The sequence below is a fragment of the Sander vitreus genome, chromosome 4, assembly GCF_031162955.1.
Source record: "Sander vitreus isolate 19-12246 chromosome 4, sanVit1, whole genome shotgun sequence".
Classification (NCBI taxonomy): Eukaryota; Metazoa; Chordata; class Actinopteri; order Perciformes; family Percidae; genus Sander; species Sander vitreus.
The window spans coordinates 24,104,024-24,121,514 of record NC_135858.1 but is presented as its reverse complement, the minus strand read 5'-3'; the positions used below and the strand labels follow the sequence as shown (position 1 = coordinate 24,121,514).

Below are 17,491 nucleotides of genomic sequence, written 5' to 3'. Positions count from 1 at the left end.
GAACCGATTTTTGGAATTCTATGAATCAGTAGAGCTTGAATCGCGATATGAATCGTTTTTTTTGCACACCCCTAGATTACAAGGTTAGATTATGCATGGATTTCAGTTGTAGTTTCTATGAAAACACAAACCAATATTTTGACTAAAAGGCAGAGCAGAAAATAGCCCCTGAGAACTAAAGCCTGTAGTTTGAATGTTCATCATGAAAAATCAAATCTGGTATTCAAAACATACCATTAGCGACGTGCCTCAGTGAAGTCAGTGGACTAATGGATTGCCCAGAGTTGCATATGTACAGAGGGAGGAGACACTCCCGACAAACACACACACTCTAAAGAGCTCAACAACATTACAAGTAGTTAGTATTATTAGTACAAATTCTTTTAGAGCTTGTGCCAAATTTTACTTATATTGTCTGAGACATTATTGGAATTGGACTGATCCGCCATGAAAATTCAGTCACACAACACATCGTCACAAGGTCTCCTTTCCTTCTGGGTGCAGATACTCTGGAGAGGGAGTATACGTGTATGAAAAGCCTGGCTCTGTATGTATGTGTGTGTGTGTGTGTGTGTGTGTGTGTGTGTGTGTGTGGCTGATGTAGCAACAGCAAATTAACCACTGCTGTCATTCTTGCTGATGTGACCTTTTTCAACTCTTGTTGTTGCACTCTTGACAGCCTATACATGCCTGCTGTAACGGTTCACTTACTGAGCCCACCGGGCTAGAGGCTTCCACTGTCTGTACAGCTGCTGTAAAGCTGAGTGGGTGCAAAGGCCAGCGTGGTGTTTGCTGATAGCAGCTCGGCAATGACTCTGAACAAGGCTGTATCCCTACATCGCTGAAGAACAACAAATATTCCAACATGTCAGTGCTTTTACAGCAACATCAAATCTCTCATTTGTCACACAATAAGGGCTACGGTTTGTGTTTTACTAGACTTCTTGTTAGAGCTGCTCGATAACGAAAAGAATCATAATCAATTATTTTGGTCAATATTGGAATCACGATTATTTAACACAATTACTCACTGACTTTTGAAAAGATGTTGCAATTATTGAACTTAGAAAACAGTGAAATAGTTAAACATTAACAGTTAACATTAAATCATTAAATCACCGTGAACTGTGAAATTTCCCTTAATCCTTTTCCCGTTGAACTTTCTGAATGGCCCTTCAGAACACATAACAAATAACAGTTTACTAGCAAAATGTTATGTTAAAAAAGAATCGTTATTGTTGATTTCTCTGTTTTTGTGATCGTTAGGAGCCAAAATCGTAATAAAAATTTGATTATATGCACACTACTAATACTTCTTGTGCAATTATTTCTCCATTCATCCATCCATCCATCCATCCATCTTCATCCGCTTATCCGGGGTCGGGTTGCGCGGGTAGCAGCTCCAGCAGGGGACCCCAAACTTCCCTTTCCCGGGCCACATTAACCAGCTCTGACTGGGGGATCCCGAGGCGTTCCCAGGCCAGGTTAGAGATATAATCCCTCCACCTAGTCCTGGGTCTCCCCCGAGGCCTCCTCCCAGCTGGACGTGCCTGGAACACCTCCCTAGGGAGGCGCCCAGGGGGCATCCTTACCAGATGCCCGAACCACCTCAACTGGCTCCTTTCGACGCAAAGGAGCAGCGGCTCTACTCCGAGCTCCTCACGGATAACTGAGCTTCTCACCCTATCTCTAAGGGAGACGCCAGCTACCCTCCTGAGGAAACCCATTTTGGCCGCTTGTACCCTGGATCTTGTTCTTTCGGTCATGACCCAGCCTTCATGACCATAGGTGAGGGTAGGAACAAAAACTGACCGGTAGATTGAGAGCTTTGCCTTCTGGCTCAGCTCTCTTTTCGTCACAACGGTGCGATAAATTGAATGTAATACCGCACCTGCTGTGCCGATTCTCTGACCAATCTCCCGCTCCATTGTCCCCTCACTCGCGAACAAGACCCCAAGGTACTTGAACTCCTTCACTTGGGGTAAGGACTCATTCCCTACCTGGAGAAGGCACTCCATCGGTTTCCTGCTGAGAACCATGGCCTCCGATTTAGAGGTGCTGATCCTCATTCCACCCAACTCTCACCTGAAACGAGTCCGACTTACTGCCGAGAACCCGGACACAGCTCTCGCTTACAGAGATTGGATGGCCCTGAGAAGGGACCCCCTCACCCCGTACTCCCGCAGCACCTCCCACAGTATCTCCCGGGGCACCCGGTCATACTCCTTCTCCAGATCCACAAAACACATGTAGACTGGTTGGGCATACTCCCAGGCTCCCTCCAGGATCCTTGCGAGAGTAAAGATCTGGTCCGTTGTTCCACGACCAGGACGGAATCCGCATTGTTCCTCTTCAACCTGAGATTCGACTATCGACCGAACCCTCCTTTCCAGCACCTTGGAGTAGACTTTACCGGGGAGGCTGAGAAGTGTGATACCCCTGTAATTGGCACACACCCTCTGGTCCCCCTTTTTAAGGGGAACCACCACCCGGTCTGCCACTCCTTAGGCACCGTCCCAGACTTCCACGCAATGTTGAAGAGGCGTGTCAACCAAGACAACCCCTCCACACCCAGAGCTTTAAGCATTTCTGGACGGATCTCATCAATTCCTGGGGCTTTGTCACTGTGGAGTTGTTTAACTACCTCAGCAACCTCCACCAGGGAAATTGATGCCAATCCCCCATCATCCTCCAGCTCTGCCTCTACCATAGAGGGCGTATTAGTCGGATTTAGGAGTTCCTCAAAGTGTTCCTTCCACCACCCTATTACCTCCTCAGTTGAGGTCAACAGCGTCCCATCCTTACTGTACACAGCTTGGAGGTGTGAGTTGAAAGTCTGTCGGACAGGGGCCTCCTCCAGACATTCCCAATTTACCCGCACTACCCGTTTGGGCTTACCAGGTCTGTCCAGAGTCTTCCCCCACCCCCTGACCCAACTCACCACCAGATGGTGATCGGTTGACAGCTCCGCCCCTCTCTTCACCCGAGTGTCCAAAACATACGGCCTCAGATCAGATGAAACGATTATAAAATCAATCATTGACCTTTGGCCTAGGGTGCTCTGGTACCAAGTACACTTATGAGCATCCCTATGTTCGAACATGGTGTTCGTTATAGACAATCCAAGACTAGCACAGAAGTCCAACAACAAACAACCACTCTGGTTTAGATCAGGGAGGCCGTTCGTCCCAATCACGCCTCTCCATGTGTCTCCATCATTGCCCATGTGCGCGTTGAAGTCCCCCAGTAGAACTATGGAGTCCCCGACTGGAGCCCCATGCAGGACTCCACTCAAGGTCTCCAAGAAGGCCGAATACTCCGAACTCTTGTTTGGTGCATATGCACAAACAACAGTCAGAGTTTTCCCCCCCACAACCCGCAGGCGTAGGGAGGCAAACCTCTCGTCCACCGGGTTAAACTCCAACGTAGCGGCGCTACTGTGGTGCGTAGAGGTAAGCCCTACCAGTTCTAACCGGCAGCGCTCCACCTCCCGCACAAGTTCCGGCTCCTTCCCCCACAGAGAGGTGACATTCCACGTCCCCAGAGCCAGCCTCTGCTGCCCGGGTCTGGTCCGTCGAGGCCCCTGACCTTCACTGCCACCCATGTGGCAGCGCACCCGACCCCAGTGGTTCCTCCCACAGGTGGTGGGCCCATGGGATGGAGAGATGTCCGCCACGTAGCTTTTTCGGGCTGCGCCCGGCCGGGCTCCGTGGCAAACCCGGCCACCAGACGCTCGCTGACGAGCCCTCCATCTGGGCCTGGCTCCAGACCGGGGGCCCCGGGCTTCCTCCGGGCAGGGTCACTTCATCCCTTCCTCGATTTTTCATAGGATTTTTGAACCATTCTTTGTCTGGCCCCTCACCTGAGACCACTTTGCCTTGGGAGACCCTACCAGGAGCACAAAGTTCCAGACAACACAGCCCTCAGGTTCATAGGGACACACAAACCTCTCCACCACGATAAGGTGATGGTTCCCGGAGAAGTTCTCCATTCATTTGGCATACTAATCTTGTTTAAGAGAACTTCATCATGTGGACAGGATGAGCCTACAACCATAGCACAAATCCTGATTAATACCACCTGAGATACAACTCCAAACTTGTCAGATATGGAAATGATCAGGTGCATCTTCCATATAATCCCAAGCCTTCCAAAATAAGACAAACAGCCTAATATAAATTATAAGCAGTGGTGAAATCCTTTACTTAAGTAAAAGTGTCAATACCACCGTGTACAAATAAGTCCTCCAGTCTAAAAGAATTTGCAGCAAAATGCACTCAGGTGTTAAAAGTAAAAGTACTCATTATCCCTTCAGATTGATAAATCATCATACAGTATAGGCTAGCCTATATAATTGGGTTAATATTACAGATTTATATAAGCATTTCAGTCAGATTGGAGCTAACCACTTGATATACTGGGAGTTTAACCTAAAACAACCTGACCTAATAACCTAATACACATGTTATACGTTGATAATATATAAACCTGAATCTGCAAACCTACCAACTATAGATGTCAAATAATGTAGTGGGGTAAAAAGTACAACATTTCCTGAGTACAATTTTTTAGAGTTTGTTTTAGTATAAAGTAGCAACTAATGGAAATATTCACAAATGATAGGCCTATGCAAAGTATATCAAGTACAAATACTTCCTACTGCATCACATATATTGTGCACTGATGCAAGATATATATATATATATATATATCAGTCATATATGTATATATATATATATATATATATATATCTATGACATACAGTGCACATATATATATATATATATATATATATATATATATATATCTTGCATCAGTGCACAATATATGTGATATATATATATACAAAGTCGCAAAAACTTCGACTGCATGGGAAAAACCACTTGTGGAGAATGTGGATCCATGTGCTATGTGTTTCCAGCAAAGCACAACCAATAGTAAATACTGTGTCTCCACCTACTGGGAGTCCTTCGTTATTGCAGCTAAGGTTGTTCAGGAAACATTTTCCTGATTATAGAGAGGCTTTGTTTAATACTAAGTTACCTTAACATTGAACTCGAGTACCAGTATGCTTCATGTTTACTTCGTAATGCGCAAAAACACTGTTGCTCGGCTACTAACGTTACTTAAAGAGACTTCAGCTTGTTCTCTTTCCAAAAACTAAGTAGGCTATGTGCTTATTGCATTTCATTTCAACCAAACCAAAGACAAAAGATAACGTTACTTTTCAGAGCCGTGTTTTAAACCTTGTCAGGCCCACACTTCCCCAGGCACCACTGGTTAAACACACGTGTACTTACTTGAAAGGCTGTGACAGTTTGTGTGTCAAAGAGCGAACACAAATGCCATGTAACAGCTGAGGTCTTTGATTTAGATAGGGGTCTCGGGTGATATGATAACCAATTACCGTAAAGGACGGTACAGTGGAGCACAGAGGCACGTCACTTACCGTAAATTACACTGTGAAGCAGGGAGGCAGTATTATTTATGGCTTTTTCTTGGATTTTGTTTTTAGCTATACCAAAAAAGAGAATTGGATATAGAGTCAAAAGTAAATAGAGAAACAAAAATAGCACATGTAATAGGCTACCTAATACCAATACGCACATAAGTATACGCAATACTTATGTGTGCCTTGCCTTTGATGTAGCCTTTGTTGCTGATCAGAAGTTGCATCTTTGAGTTGTTTCTTGAGTCAGAAAATTAGTTAAACAAAACCTCACTTCCTCAAGCCTTCCTCTTGGCCATAGTCATAGTCAAATGTGACATAATTTTAAGTCAATTCCACATTGAGTAGGCTGATAGCCTACTACAGTCTATAGCTATAATGTCAATTCAGCCACACTACCCACTTAAGAATATGGTGATGCAAAAGGACATTGAAAAAGCACACAAGACACTCACTCAAGCCATTCATGAGTGTTACACTGCCATCTGTTGCAACAAAAACGACATTACAATTTAGGAGATATTTTTGTCTTGTCACTCTACAAATTGCAGCTGGATCTCTGGATAACAAAACATTTTTTTTTTTTACAAAGAAAAGTATTCCTGTAGACGTAATGAAGATACTAGACAAAAAGGGCCATGGCAATTCATATTTTAGGATATTGTGTGGATATTATGACACATAAAAATCACCAGAAGCTACAGCAGGAGGTCAAAAGTATGACAACAGTAGACTTGTAGTACATACTTGTACAGTGGTTCCAAACTTTTTGGCCTTTGACCCATTTTAAATAAAGCAATTGCTTGTGGCCCCACATGGGTTGACCTTTCCGTGGATTTGTCTTATTTGAAGGATTTGTAAAGGCCTGTAGAGGTAGGCTACGTAGCTTGCTATCCCGTAGGCATATTTCACAAGAAAAAGCAAAACCAATATTATAGAAAAATAAACAAAGTGAATTCATTTTCGGATTTTCTTATTTCTTATTAATCCCCCAGGTTGGATCCAAGTGTAGGATCATGTGAGTCTGCGGTTCCTATTTCTAAATCCCTATACTATCCCTTATTTAGGCCTATCATATATGGCCATGGACAGGCTGTGGTTGCACTTCCTGTGTCCTTAAATAGAAATATTGATTAGGCTATCTTATATTTTCATTTTGTTATTGAAATAAAGAAGGCTCTCGGCACGACATCTGGTAGCTGCGTCAAAAGAACGTAGTTTACGGTAAAACGGCGCCCATGTGATTTCACCGATGTTTGTAAACATGCGTCATCCACATGTGATTTTGGCGATGAGGAAAGACTCCAGCCAACCAGCGACCAGAGGCGTGTCAGGGGCGGGGTTTATGTGTTGCGCTATGGAAAATCGTTAGGTGGATACACAGTGATAAAACGTAATAGATTCAAACAATAAGGCTGAAACGGGAACTTGGTGGACCGACCGTAGGCTACACCGAGGACCGGGTCTGAGTGGCGCCGGTCGCGAAATGGATGAGACTCCTTTGGCACGGGAGGGAAACATGCAGTTGGGATAAACACGTAAGTTATTTATGTCATTATAGGGCAAGAGCGACATAATAGTGCGTATGTTGCGTAGAGAATAGCACTATTTAATTCACACTCGAGTAGCTACTGTGTTAACAGACATAATACAAGCCCAGTTGTAGCAGCGCTGCTGTAGAAGTGTAAAGAATAATAAAAAAAAAAAATAAAGAAAAGTCTTGTAGGCTATTTGCAGGAAAACACAGGGCTTGTTGATGGAAGAGGTTATACACACTTTAAATCACGAGTGATTCATCATCGACATGATAACAGGTAAATTAAACTGCGTCAGCGAGAAGGACCGACAAGCCACATACAATCCAGTGGGAATTTCCGCTGCGATGGTGGAACATGCTGCGAAGGCAGCGTTGTTGTGCTCGCTCTAAAACTTGAGTTGTGCCTGGTTTTAGTGATAATATGAAGATGTAAACACAGCGTGGAATCGGCGGGGATGGCGTGTGATGGAAGAGCTCGGAATAGGATGCTGCGCAAGAGATGGATAGTGCGTATCCTGTTGTGGAAGACGATGTTACGCAGTTCACATTGGCACGATTATTTAACACCATGGTCTTTTTTTTCTAGTGTTATCAGAAATAACTGACCGGGTCTGAGTGACTTTTTAAGCAAAGCAGGATAAAGATACTTTCAAAACATGGTCACACATTGACGCACGGAGTGTTGTTCTATTGTTTGCGTAATTTCGAAGGAAATAAAAACTTATGCTTTAAGTGAGCAACACAGTGGTGACGCAGCTTGTTTTATAAATGAGATGCCAAACAACATTTGCTGCGTCACAGAGATTCCAGGAGGTCCTTAATAGTAATCTGGCTTTTTAGTGCGCACTTGGTATGATGAAAACAAACTCTATTTCCTACATATAGGGGGTGCTATTGAGTAACACAGTCTTTGGGATGTATCATCTGCTGTGAAGGGATGTTGACATACAGGTATTCTTCATCTCGAACCTGAATACTAACTGTTTTACTTTTTTTTCTTCTTTTTTTTCTCTGGGGCCTATTTTACCCATGATTACATGGACAAATACCATATGATTATGCATGTAACTAAATAAATCATACAAAGCCTTGAGCTTTCTAAAACAAAGTTAGAGTCCTTAAAGCTGTTGTTGCTGTGAGAAAACCATTTCGTGGATTTGTCTCCCTTTTCTAGACCTTGTAATGCACATCTGCCTAAGCACAATGGGACACTGACACGGCTGTTGGGATGTTGCTGTTGACACCAAGGTTGCTGGCTCCTGTCAACCTTCCTAATAACCCTAGTGAAGGAAAGCCTCCTGCTGCTTACCTGCCAGAGGGACAGGAGATAAAGTGCTTCCCCGCCTCTCAGAGCTTCTGAGGTGAGAATGAGACACACAGGAGGAGCAAACTCCTTCCTGCCAAGTGGATTTGTTCGGTCAGTGGGTGAATCAGCAGTAGACCCCATGAGTTGCTAAACCACTGGCAAGGAAATGGAAAGAGAAGGAGAGACAGAAAGAGAAGAGAAGAGAAGGGGAGGGAAGGGGAGCTTTAGAACTTTAATTATGTGTACTGAATAGAAACTTGACTCCCGAGGGAATGTCACTATGGTAGTTTCGAAACAAACAGGTAAAGGTCATGGGAGGAAGTACAAGCTGATAACTGAAAGAGTACAAGTGGGGCCTCACAGCAGCAACAACATTCCCTTGTGCTTATTTGCATTAGTCTTCAAATATGAAAAGCACAAACCTCTATATCAGATGTTCCTCAGAATATGTTTTTACTGGCGATCGTGTCCTGTGCAGTGGTGAAGTTTACCATGCCTTCTGAGGCTGACCAGTAGAACCAGTGACCCACTTTCACAGACAAGAAACGTGACCTCAATAGTTATTTTGCCATTCTTACAGGGAGGGGTGCTGCCTCTCAAGTCAAACAAACAGTACAAGTGGGCTAAATGCAATGCGCTCAGACTCGTTTTCAGAGTTCTTGGAGAAATTTTGCAATTAAACAATCCCCTGCTTTTTCAGCTAAAGCAAATGAAATTCAGCAGATGCTGTCGGACCAAACTTAGATGCAGCAAGCAAGCCTTTTTAAAAGACCTTCCGAGGAGAGGCAGTGTGAATCTACTGACGGATGTGTTTACAGCAGGGGGCCAGCATCACCTGTAGCCCACATAAAACTTTAGTGAGAAAATGGGGAGCGACACACTGTCTTTTAAAACAAATCCCTCCTACACACAGATTATAGAATCAGAGGTGGCACAGAGCCAAGACATGACAGTGCTAAAATTAAACTCGGAGCACCGCCCCCCCCCTCACTAGATGATGTATTAATAGACAAGTGTGAAGCAGCATTTATTTGCAGGTATCATTAGCAGCTAGACACCTAACATGCTGCAAAAGGGAGGGGGGGACTATTGTAAGCTACTGTGCTGAAACTCAGAAGGTACCTCTCCTTACTGCCATTATGCCTTTATACATATTAAGTTTTGGAAATATTCCTTTCAGAAATGCAGTACATACAGTAGGAGGGTAAAATAGTAAGAACGCTTATCGTTGGAAACCTGCAGGTGCATTGTACATCTGTACGCACTTTTATCTCACGTTATTTACCTCATGAAACCACTTGTGTTTTCAACCAGACATCTGGTATTTCCCAACAGGCAGAGTCGGGGCCAGAAGAGGGTGACAAAGTGTAAATCAGCTCTTCCATCTGTGGCCTTCCTATTTATTTCCACCCATCGTGTAGCAGATACAATAGAACAAACAAAGTGTCAGGCTCATCTGAACGTGTTAAGGCTCTCACATCTCCGAACGTTTCGCAATTGGTCGCTCTGAAGAGAAGATGATGCAACGTAGTGGGAGATATGCAAGCTATTACATGATCCAAACACAATTTGTACTTTTAGGACATTGTCTGTGCAGGCAAAATCAGCAGGAAATGAAGTTTGTGCCACCGTTGGCTTTGATTGGTCCAGTCAAGTATCATGTGAACACATTAATAACAACTTCAAAAACACATTAGTTCAACTGTTGCAAGTTATTCTGAAGTTTTCCCTGATTGCGCAAATGTTGAGAGTGGCTTAAAAAGACATATTACCTCATTCAGTTTGCCTCTCTCACTCCTGATAAATTTGGACTTCTAATCTGTAAGAGGATTAAACACCCTCCCTGTTTACACATGCACACAACCCCCCCACCCGCCCACACACACACACACTGTTACGCACACACACTGTCACACGCATACAGACATTCAGTGTTCATTTTACGTCACTTCCTCTAGTATGACCCAACCCAGTGGCTCTCCCTGTCTGTGCTGCCTGATGCACAGCATTCATCTCATTTTTGTAAACCAAATAGATTTTTTTTGTTTTATTCTGCTCCTAAATCAGAAACATTTGTTTAGTTTATTTCTGATGGAAGAATTATCTCTGTTGTTGACTTTGAGTTAACTTTTTTTTGTATCTTCTTTCATGCGATTTGTTGCTAAAGATTGACAATGACCACAGTTTGACATAGTGGCTCTAAAGTAAACCAATAGTTGCTTTGGTTTTTAAAAAGGGGCCGATGCGCCTTTAACAAGCAGTAGATGGTCAGGTGACTTGGCAGAAAAAAAGGCTTCGATGCAGAAAGCAACCTCTGCACACACAATAGACGGCAAAAAAGAGCTTGTAGTAAAGAGAACAAGAGAGCAAGAGAGAGGTAAATGCAGAGTTCACAAATAGCACTGTTACATGGGAGGAGTCGCAATAGCAAATCAAGGAGAAGACGGATGAAAGCAACGTTGTGGCCATCATACTGCAGTCTGCCTGAGTTATTCTCGAAGCTGACACTGTATTTTTGTAAATGTTGGGAGTGCTTGTCGAAATCGAGGATATTTTAATCTGTTGTTAGGGTCTAAGTACATGTCGTTAAAACAACGATGGCCCTTATATGTCAGTGGCGTAAATATAAGCAATCAGTACAATTGCTCTTGTTTTAGAAGCCCAAACACTAAAATAGCATTGAAGAGGATTAGGGAGACACATAAAGGTTCCGGATTAAATGCTACGTCACCGTTTCCCATTAACAGGACAACAGCGTCTGAGACACTGAGACAGCAGATAACGCCAGTCTTTTAATGCCAGACCTGCAAATAGAATCCAGTGAGTTCTCCGCGTTAATTCTTTTGATATTGTGCTGTCATTTCAAAAGCAAATGGGGACGGTAATGGTGACAGAGAAAGTCTCAAATGAGCTCTCTGTAGACATACTGTACTGCATGCCTCGTAGCAATGGACAACAGGGGTTCATACTAATGAGTCCTTACCAATTTCAGGACCATGTTTTTCTATCTTGAGTCTACCCGGCTTGGACCAGGAGCGGGACTGGATGCCTGAGGCAGACACAGGAGAGGACACAGTATCCTATTGTGCATTACAAAGAAGTCTACAGGGAGCTGCGGAGATCTATTTTTCCACAGTATGAATCATAGACAGTTTTTGTTGGGGTTCATCTCTGGTGCCAGTCTGCTGCCATGCCCTTTCTTACACTGCGATCTTGGTTATCTGATGCACCTCTGATGTAAGGAATAAAGCTGCTGTGTCACTCTTAGAGGAGCTGGGTGTGACTCAGTGGTTCTCCTCATTGGGCGCCAGCAAAGATCTGCATCTGCCTGAGTTTCTGGGTCCTCTTCTCTTTGGAAAGAGATATACTTCCAGCGCTTAGGGAATATGTCAACTGTATCACTGTATAGACCCAAATATGCTATGTTTATAGTCAGTAAAATGAAGTTTGTGCAAATATTTCACTTCACAGTGTGTGTGGCGAAACAGGCAGGTATTCTGTTCCCCATTAAATAACCAAAAGTTGAGATGACGGTTGTTAAACATTCTTTTATTCAATTTCAACACCAGACTTCATTTGAGAGCAGCGTTTCAAACAAACTGCAGAGGTTTACATAGGCAAAAATGGATTTTAGTGTGTGTCTAAGAAATCAGTTCTCCCTATCAAATATCCACGAGAACAACAAATATATGCCCTAAAGAGTTGGAATTGTATTACCTTTGTAAATAAAATGCAGCCAGAACGAAAACAAACAGGTTATTCAAATAACTGCCTGTGTAGTGTTGTTTTTTTTGCCTTTGTTAACTGGTAACAGGCTTCATCATTACAAGGCAGTGAGTACTGCATTAAGCAGTTTGGCAAGACACTGGAAATCTGTCCAATGGAAAATTAAATGATTACACATGCATGTACCACTGTGTACCCAGTAATAGGATGAGCCACTTTTATTGATGGTGTTAGAATCATTTATAAGTTGATTAATTCCATTTCCACGATCTGATACTGAAACTGAGAGTGGCATAGTCCCATGCCTGATTGTGTGTCTTAACCATTAAAACAAATACGTTCAAAAGTGATGACGGTTATGTTTTTTTTTTCTAATTGCAGAAATGAACATGGCTTCCGAATGTGGCTTTTCTTAAACGCTTCCTCCCCAGGGAACTGGTTTCAGATGGTGTCTTAGAGTATAAAATCCTGTCTAGCACCATTTGAAATCGGTGTTCTTGAGCGGGAACAGGCTTCAGGAATGATGACAGTGACAACTTAATTCACTAAGTTGGAAGACAGTTAAGGATTGCAGTTTGGTGGCATTGTTTGCATTAAAACTATTCCAGATGTAAAATGTGTTCAGTCATATCAATCAGTTCTCTGTACAGCTTACGCTCCAGTGACCAGAAGAAAAGAAGGTGTTGGAAGTTCAATCTTCTGACCAGCTGGCCACCCCTTTCACCAAGGCTGACCGTTTTCATCTGGTGTTCAGAGTTTCCATCATGTCTAGCACCATTTGAAATCGGTTACAATGTGAAGGGACTATCAACAAAGCTTTTGCTTCAGCAGATGCATGATGAATTTCCTTAAAGTACCAGAAGATGGTAGCATTGAGCTGCCATCCATGCTATCATCCCAAGGCTATCAAACAATTTTTTTTTTTTTTAGAATCATTCAAGCAGTGAACGTTTTATTGGAGAACCCTGATCAGGTACAACAACTGTTCCATAGAGTTCCTTTTTGTTAGTCTGTTTGCTCTTTTTTTCAGAATTCTGTTTCTTCTTTAATCGTGTTGCCATCACTCAGCCGTGCTGTGTGCAAGTTTGAGCTGCAGTTATCTTGTCTTGTTCATTTTCTCCAGGGACAGATGATAAACAGAGAGAATATCTAGTTAAATGCTTCAGTAGTTCAGAGGCTGTGTATCTGCCCACTGCAGAGCTCTCAAGGTATACAAGTTTTTATTTATTTATATTTAAATCATTTTGAATCATTTTTAATTAATTGTTTGTTAAATTAACATGTCAATAGCTCCATACTGTATTTCCATTAATAAAGCAAAACTGGTTTCACTCAGAGTTGTACAGTGTTTCATTTATTAAGTTAGTGAGTGTAATTAAATGAAAATGACACTGATAATGTTTTTATTTTTATTTGAATAAAATGTAACAATATGTTTTTGTGTTTGATATGATTAATGTTCAATTTCAGTACGTTTTTGCATCTTTTAATTGTCACCACCATGTCATCTCTGTCTCGTTTTAAGGGAGACAGAAGTTTGACATTAACAACTGTAGCTTATTAATTCATTTCTAATCATAACCTGTTGCCTCCCCCAATGCCCAGACCAGAGGCAATTATTTTGTAATTTAATTAATTTAAATGTAATTATAGCATGTAATAATTGAATTCATGTCTGCCTTTAACCTACACTGTTAAGGTTAACTGCAGTTTGATGAAAAAAACATTCATTAATTCACACTCAGGGGGTTCTTACCCAAGACATTTTCAATTCACATGTAGGCATGATTTACTTTTTTACTTTTCTTTTGTCTTTTGTTTGTGGAAGTTACCTCTATCAATGTACATGTGGCACCTGTTCACATCAATGATACATGAATGCATTTGAATTCATTCATAAACCCCTGGACTTTAATAGCTCAGATGTGTTTCAGCAAGAGTTCTGCTCATTCAAAACATATTCCATGTCTCTGTTTTTTTTCTGTGTTCTATTTTCGGAACATTTTTAACAAATTTGGTTTGAAAAAATGTGAAGGGGACAAAAAGCAACCATTTCAAAAAGTGGTGGGGACATGTCTCCAGCATTCCCACCTATGCACCTAGTTAAAACTAATGCCATCTAATATAACAGACCTGCAATCAATCCTCCCTTTATGGGGGTTATAATGTTCATAATTTATTTTGCCAAGGATGTTATGTGTTTGGTTTGTCTGTTGGTTTTTTGTCTGCCTGATTTTCATTAAACTTGGTGGAAGGGTGTAGCATGGGCCAAGGAAAAACCCATTACATTTGAGAGTGGATACGAATCACTGGGCGGTACACAAATAACGTCACATTACACGATAGGGCGTTTCTGCTGCATTAATGTGGTGTCGTAATAATCTGAAAAATGAGTTCCTGACACTGCATTGCGTTGTGAGATAGGGCATGCCATGGCGGAGGTATGTGCTCTCCGAGTGCCCTTCTGTTTTAAAGAGGTGTTGATTCAACTGTATGGCCATTTTTGGGAGTTTGTGGTGCTGTTGAATTGTAGCTGCTGTGTTATGCTAACAGAAATATATATAAATAATAATATATTTAAAAAATGTTTTTGTTGTTTTGTCCACCCCATTTCTATCAATGAGGGTAGTCCAAATACGAGAAACACCTCTCAGTGTCCTAGTATGAATTTGAACATAAACATAATATGTGAATAACAAACAAATTAGAAGTCGCTGTGCCAGACAAATCATATTTCTGTTGACACTTTGAGCATTATGCTGCTCTACTGTCGAATTACAGATCTGCATTCTCTTTTAGCATCATTTGACACTGTTGAACCACCAGCTTTACAGCTTCTCAATCCACCTCTGACATTTTCTCTTCCTAGATAGTAATAGTGCCCAAACAGGGTGACTGCTGAGTATTTGTCCCACAGCTCTTTCATGACTCTTCACAACCTAATAACCTTCTCAAACAGAGTGATAAGTGTTGTGGAGTGAAGTCCAAGCTAAATTAAAAAGTCTTAAAATACTGAATGGCTAGCCTTGAAAGGGGTAGAAATCTCCACACCCAGCATGACCTTATTTCTATCTCTGGTGTCTGCAAGAAGCCAACCTGGCGAATGGGTAAGGATATATTTTTAGCAGAGTGTGTTGCTATATTAACAATAAACAAGACTTTTGAGCGAAGGTGAGTCATAAGGAGTGTCTCGATTAAACATGACATCAGCAGCAGCATCATCAATGCTTGATTCTGCGCAGCTCAGCTTTGACTCACCCGGTCTGCTTCACTGTGATGTGGTAACCGGGAATGGTATCCTTGGTTGCATACATTCAGAATTTTCCCTTGACCTGGCAGATGTGGGAGGAGGACTGACAATTAAAATGACAAATTGGTCATAGTAGGCAACAAGATTGAAGACTTAAAGCTAGACTATGTGACTTTTAAAAGAAGCAATGGCATGTTCATTTTCTTACAAATTAAAAGTTTAATTCATAAGCATTAAAAGACGCCCTTGCTCTACTCAATACTCTGAGAGGCTGTGCTGCTACGGCCTTAATTGCTCTGGTATGACCAGTGGCTTATGTTAGCTAACTACTGAGTCAGTTTGGGTAAGTTTGAAAAGAACTACATTGTACAGCATGTTGTCCAACCATGTCGAAAGGCAAAGGTGTTTATAATTGATCCAAACGGCCACATTCAAAGGCAAGGTAAAAAGTCGGCTGTCATGGAAAAGAACAAGATGCCATAATCGTTTCAATATGGTCTCTCTTGGAGAGCATTCATAATGTTGCACACATTTGTACATGCAAGAGTGACAGAAATAGTTGGGTTAAGAAAAATGAAAAAAGACAGCTTGGGAGATTAGTTCAAAACCTTTCTCACCTCCACGCACCTCGGCGGCTGTGTGAAGTGAGCGTGAATATCTGATTGTCTGTTTCCAGCGTGGGGGGAGAGGGTTTCAGACGCTGTTAGATCATTCGACAAGCAGTTCTGTTGAAGTATACTAGCTCCTTTATGTCACTATTCCGTGGTCCTTATATCTAAAGGGGCTGTTGTTCAGCAGACGTTACATTGGCTAACTTTAAACTGACACTTGCAGTTTTGGCATTCAAAATCAGAACCAGCCAACTCAACACTCAACACAATGCGGTCATTGTAAGCGATATGTCTACATCATAAGCCTCAGTATAAGTTCTGTGCCATAAGAGCCCACATAATGTACAGTGTTATACTACAGCTGATGTTCATGGCCTTATGTTCACTTGTTTTTTTGTTTTTTACTGAAGTAAAAGTGGAAGCAGGCTGGTCAAGTAAAACTAATAGTCCATTTTGTCAAAGGTGCTTACACTAAGAGCAGCTCTATTAAAAACATGTAAACATTTATTTTGAGATCACTGCCACACTATGGCAGGGGATTTACGCTTAACATCTGTTTCTGGTCTAATGTTGATGCCTCAGTGGGAACCATTTGTGTCATGTTTGTCTTAATGTTAAAGATGTCCATCCGCTCTACTCACGAGAACAACTTTAAAGACGAGCATTACCAACAAGTGTTTTTATTCTTTTTCATTCTTCTTTTTTTCTCCCCCCCCCCACAGCAAAGTCTGTAGTGTCATAACCACACCCACCACACATGTACGTAACCATGTAAGTGATTCACTACATGAATCATAAACAAGGCTAAGTTTGCCTCAGTATTTGCTCCAGTCAGGCTGCCAGGTTCATTCTGTAAGCCACAGAAAAATGTGTTGACCTGAGTGTGTGTGATGTGTAATTCCATTTCTTGTTTACAACATGTGTGAAATTGCATCACTTCCTTTGTGGTGAGATCCCCCCCTATGCTTAATCATGTAGCTGGAACAGGATAAAGGGAATGGTCTCATGCAAGGCTGATGGGCGTATTTCCTCCTCCTTGTGCCCTAACAAACTATAAAGACTAATCTTGGGATCCTGATCTTGAAAAGTTAATATAATGGGAGGCAGTTTAAAGTCCAGCTATAATGCATTTAAAACTTCCTTAAAAAAGAATGATTGATTTTTGACATTGTAATGACCATAGATGGATTATGAGAAAATTGGCCCCTGGGAACTGACATGTAAGAGGCCCCCCACCCTGTCTACATATAACAAGACACCCAAAACCAAAGAGTCTTCTTCTAATAATCTTTTTACATTGCGTCTTGTTGTGATGTGATTGTTTTGCATTTCTGTATTTGTTTTGCATCTATTTGTAGTCATTTTGCATCTTTTTGTTGTATTTTGGGTCTCTGTAGTCATGTTGTATCTCCTTGTTGTTGTTTTGCATTTATTTTTGGCGTGTTATGTTCTATGTAGTTTTTTTTCTCTACATTTTGGGTTGTTAGTAGTCATTGTGTGTCTCTTGTGGTCGTTTTACATCTATTATTAGTCATTTTTAACTAATTGTGGGCATTTTGTGGTTGTTTTGCATCTATTGTGTGTGTTTGTAGTCATTATGGGTCATTTGTAG

General features: G+C 41.8%; 1 long non-coding RNA gene across 1 annotated transcript; it reads left to right on the top strand.

Annotated features, from left to right (window-relative positions):
- The first annotated feature begins 6,788 nt into the window (after positions 1–6,788).
- Positions 6,789–11,818, top strand: LOC144517184 (uncharacterized). Its single transcript, XR_013501907.1, has 3 exons — positions 6,789–6,987; positions 8,161–8,347; positions 11,285–11,818. It is a non-coding gene; the product is annotated as an uncharacterized LOC144517184 (long non-coding RNA).
- Positions 11,819–17,491: the final 5,673 nt, after the last annotated feature.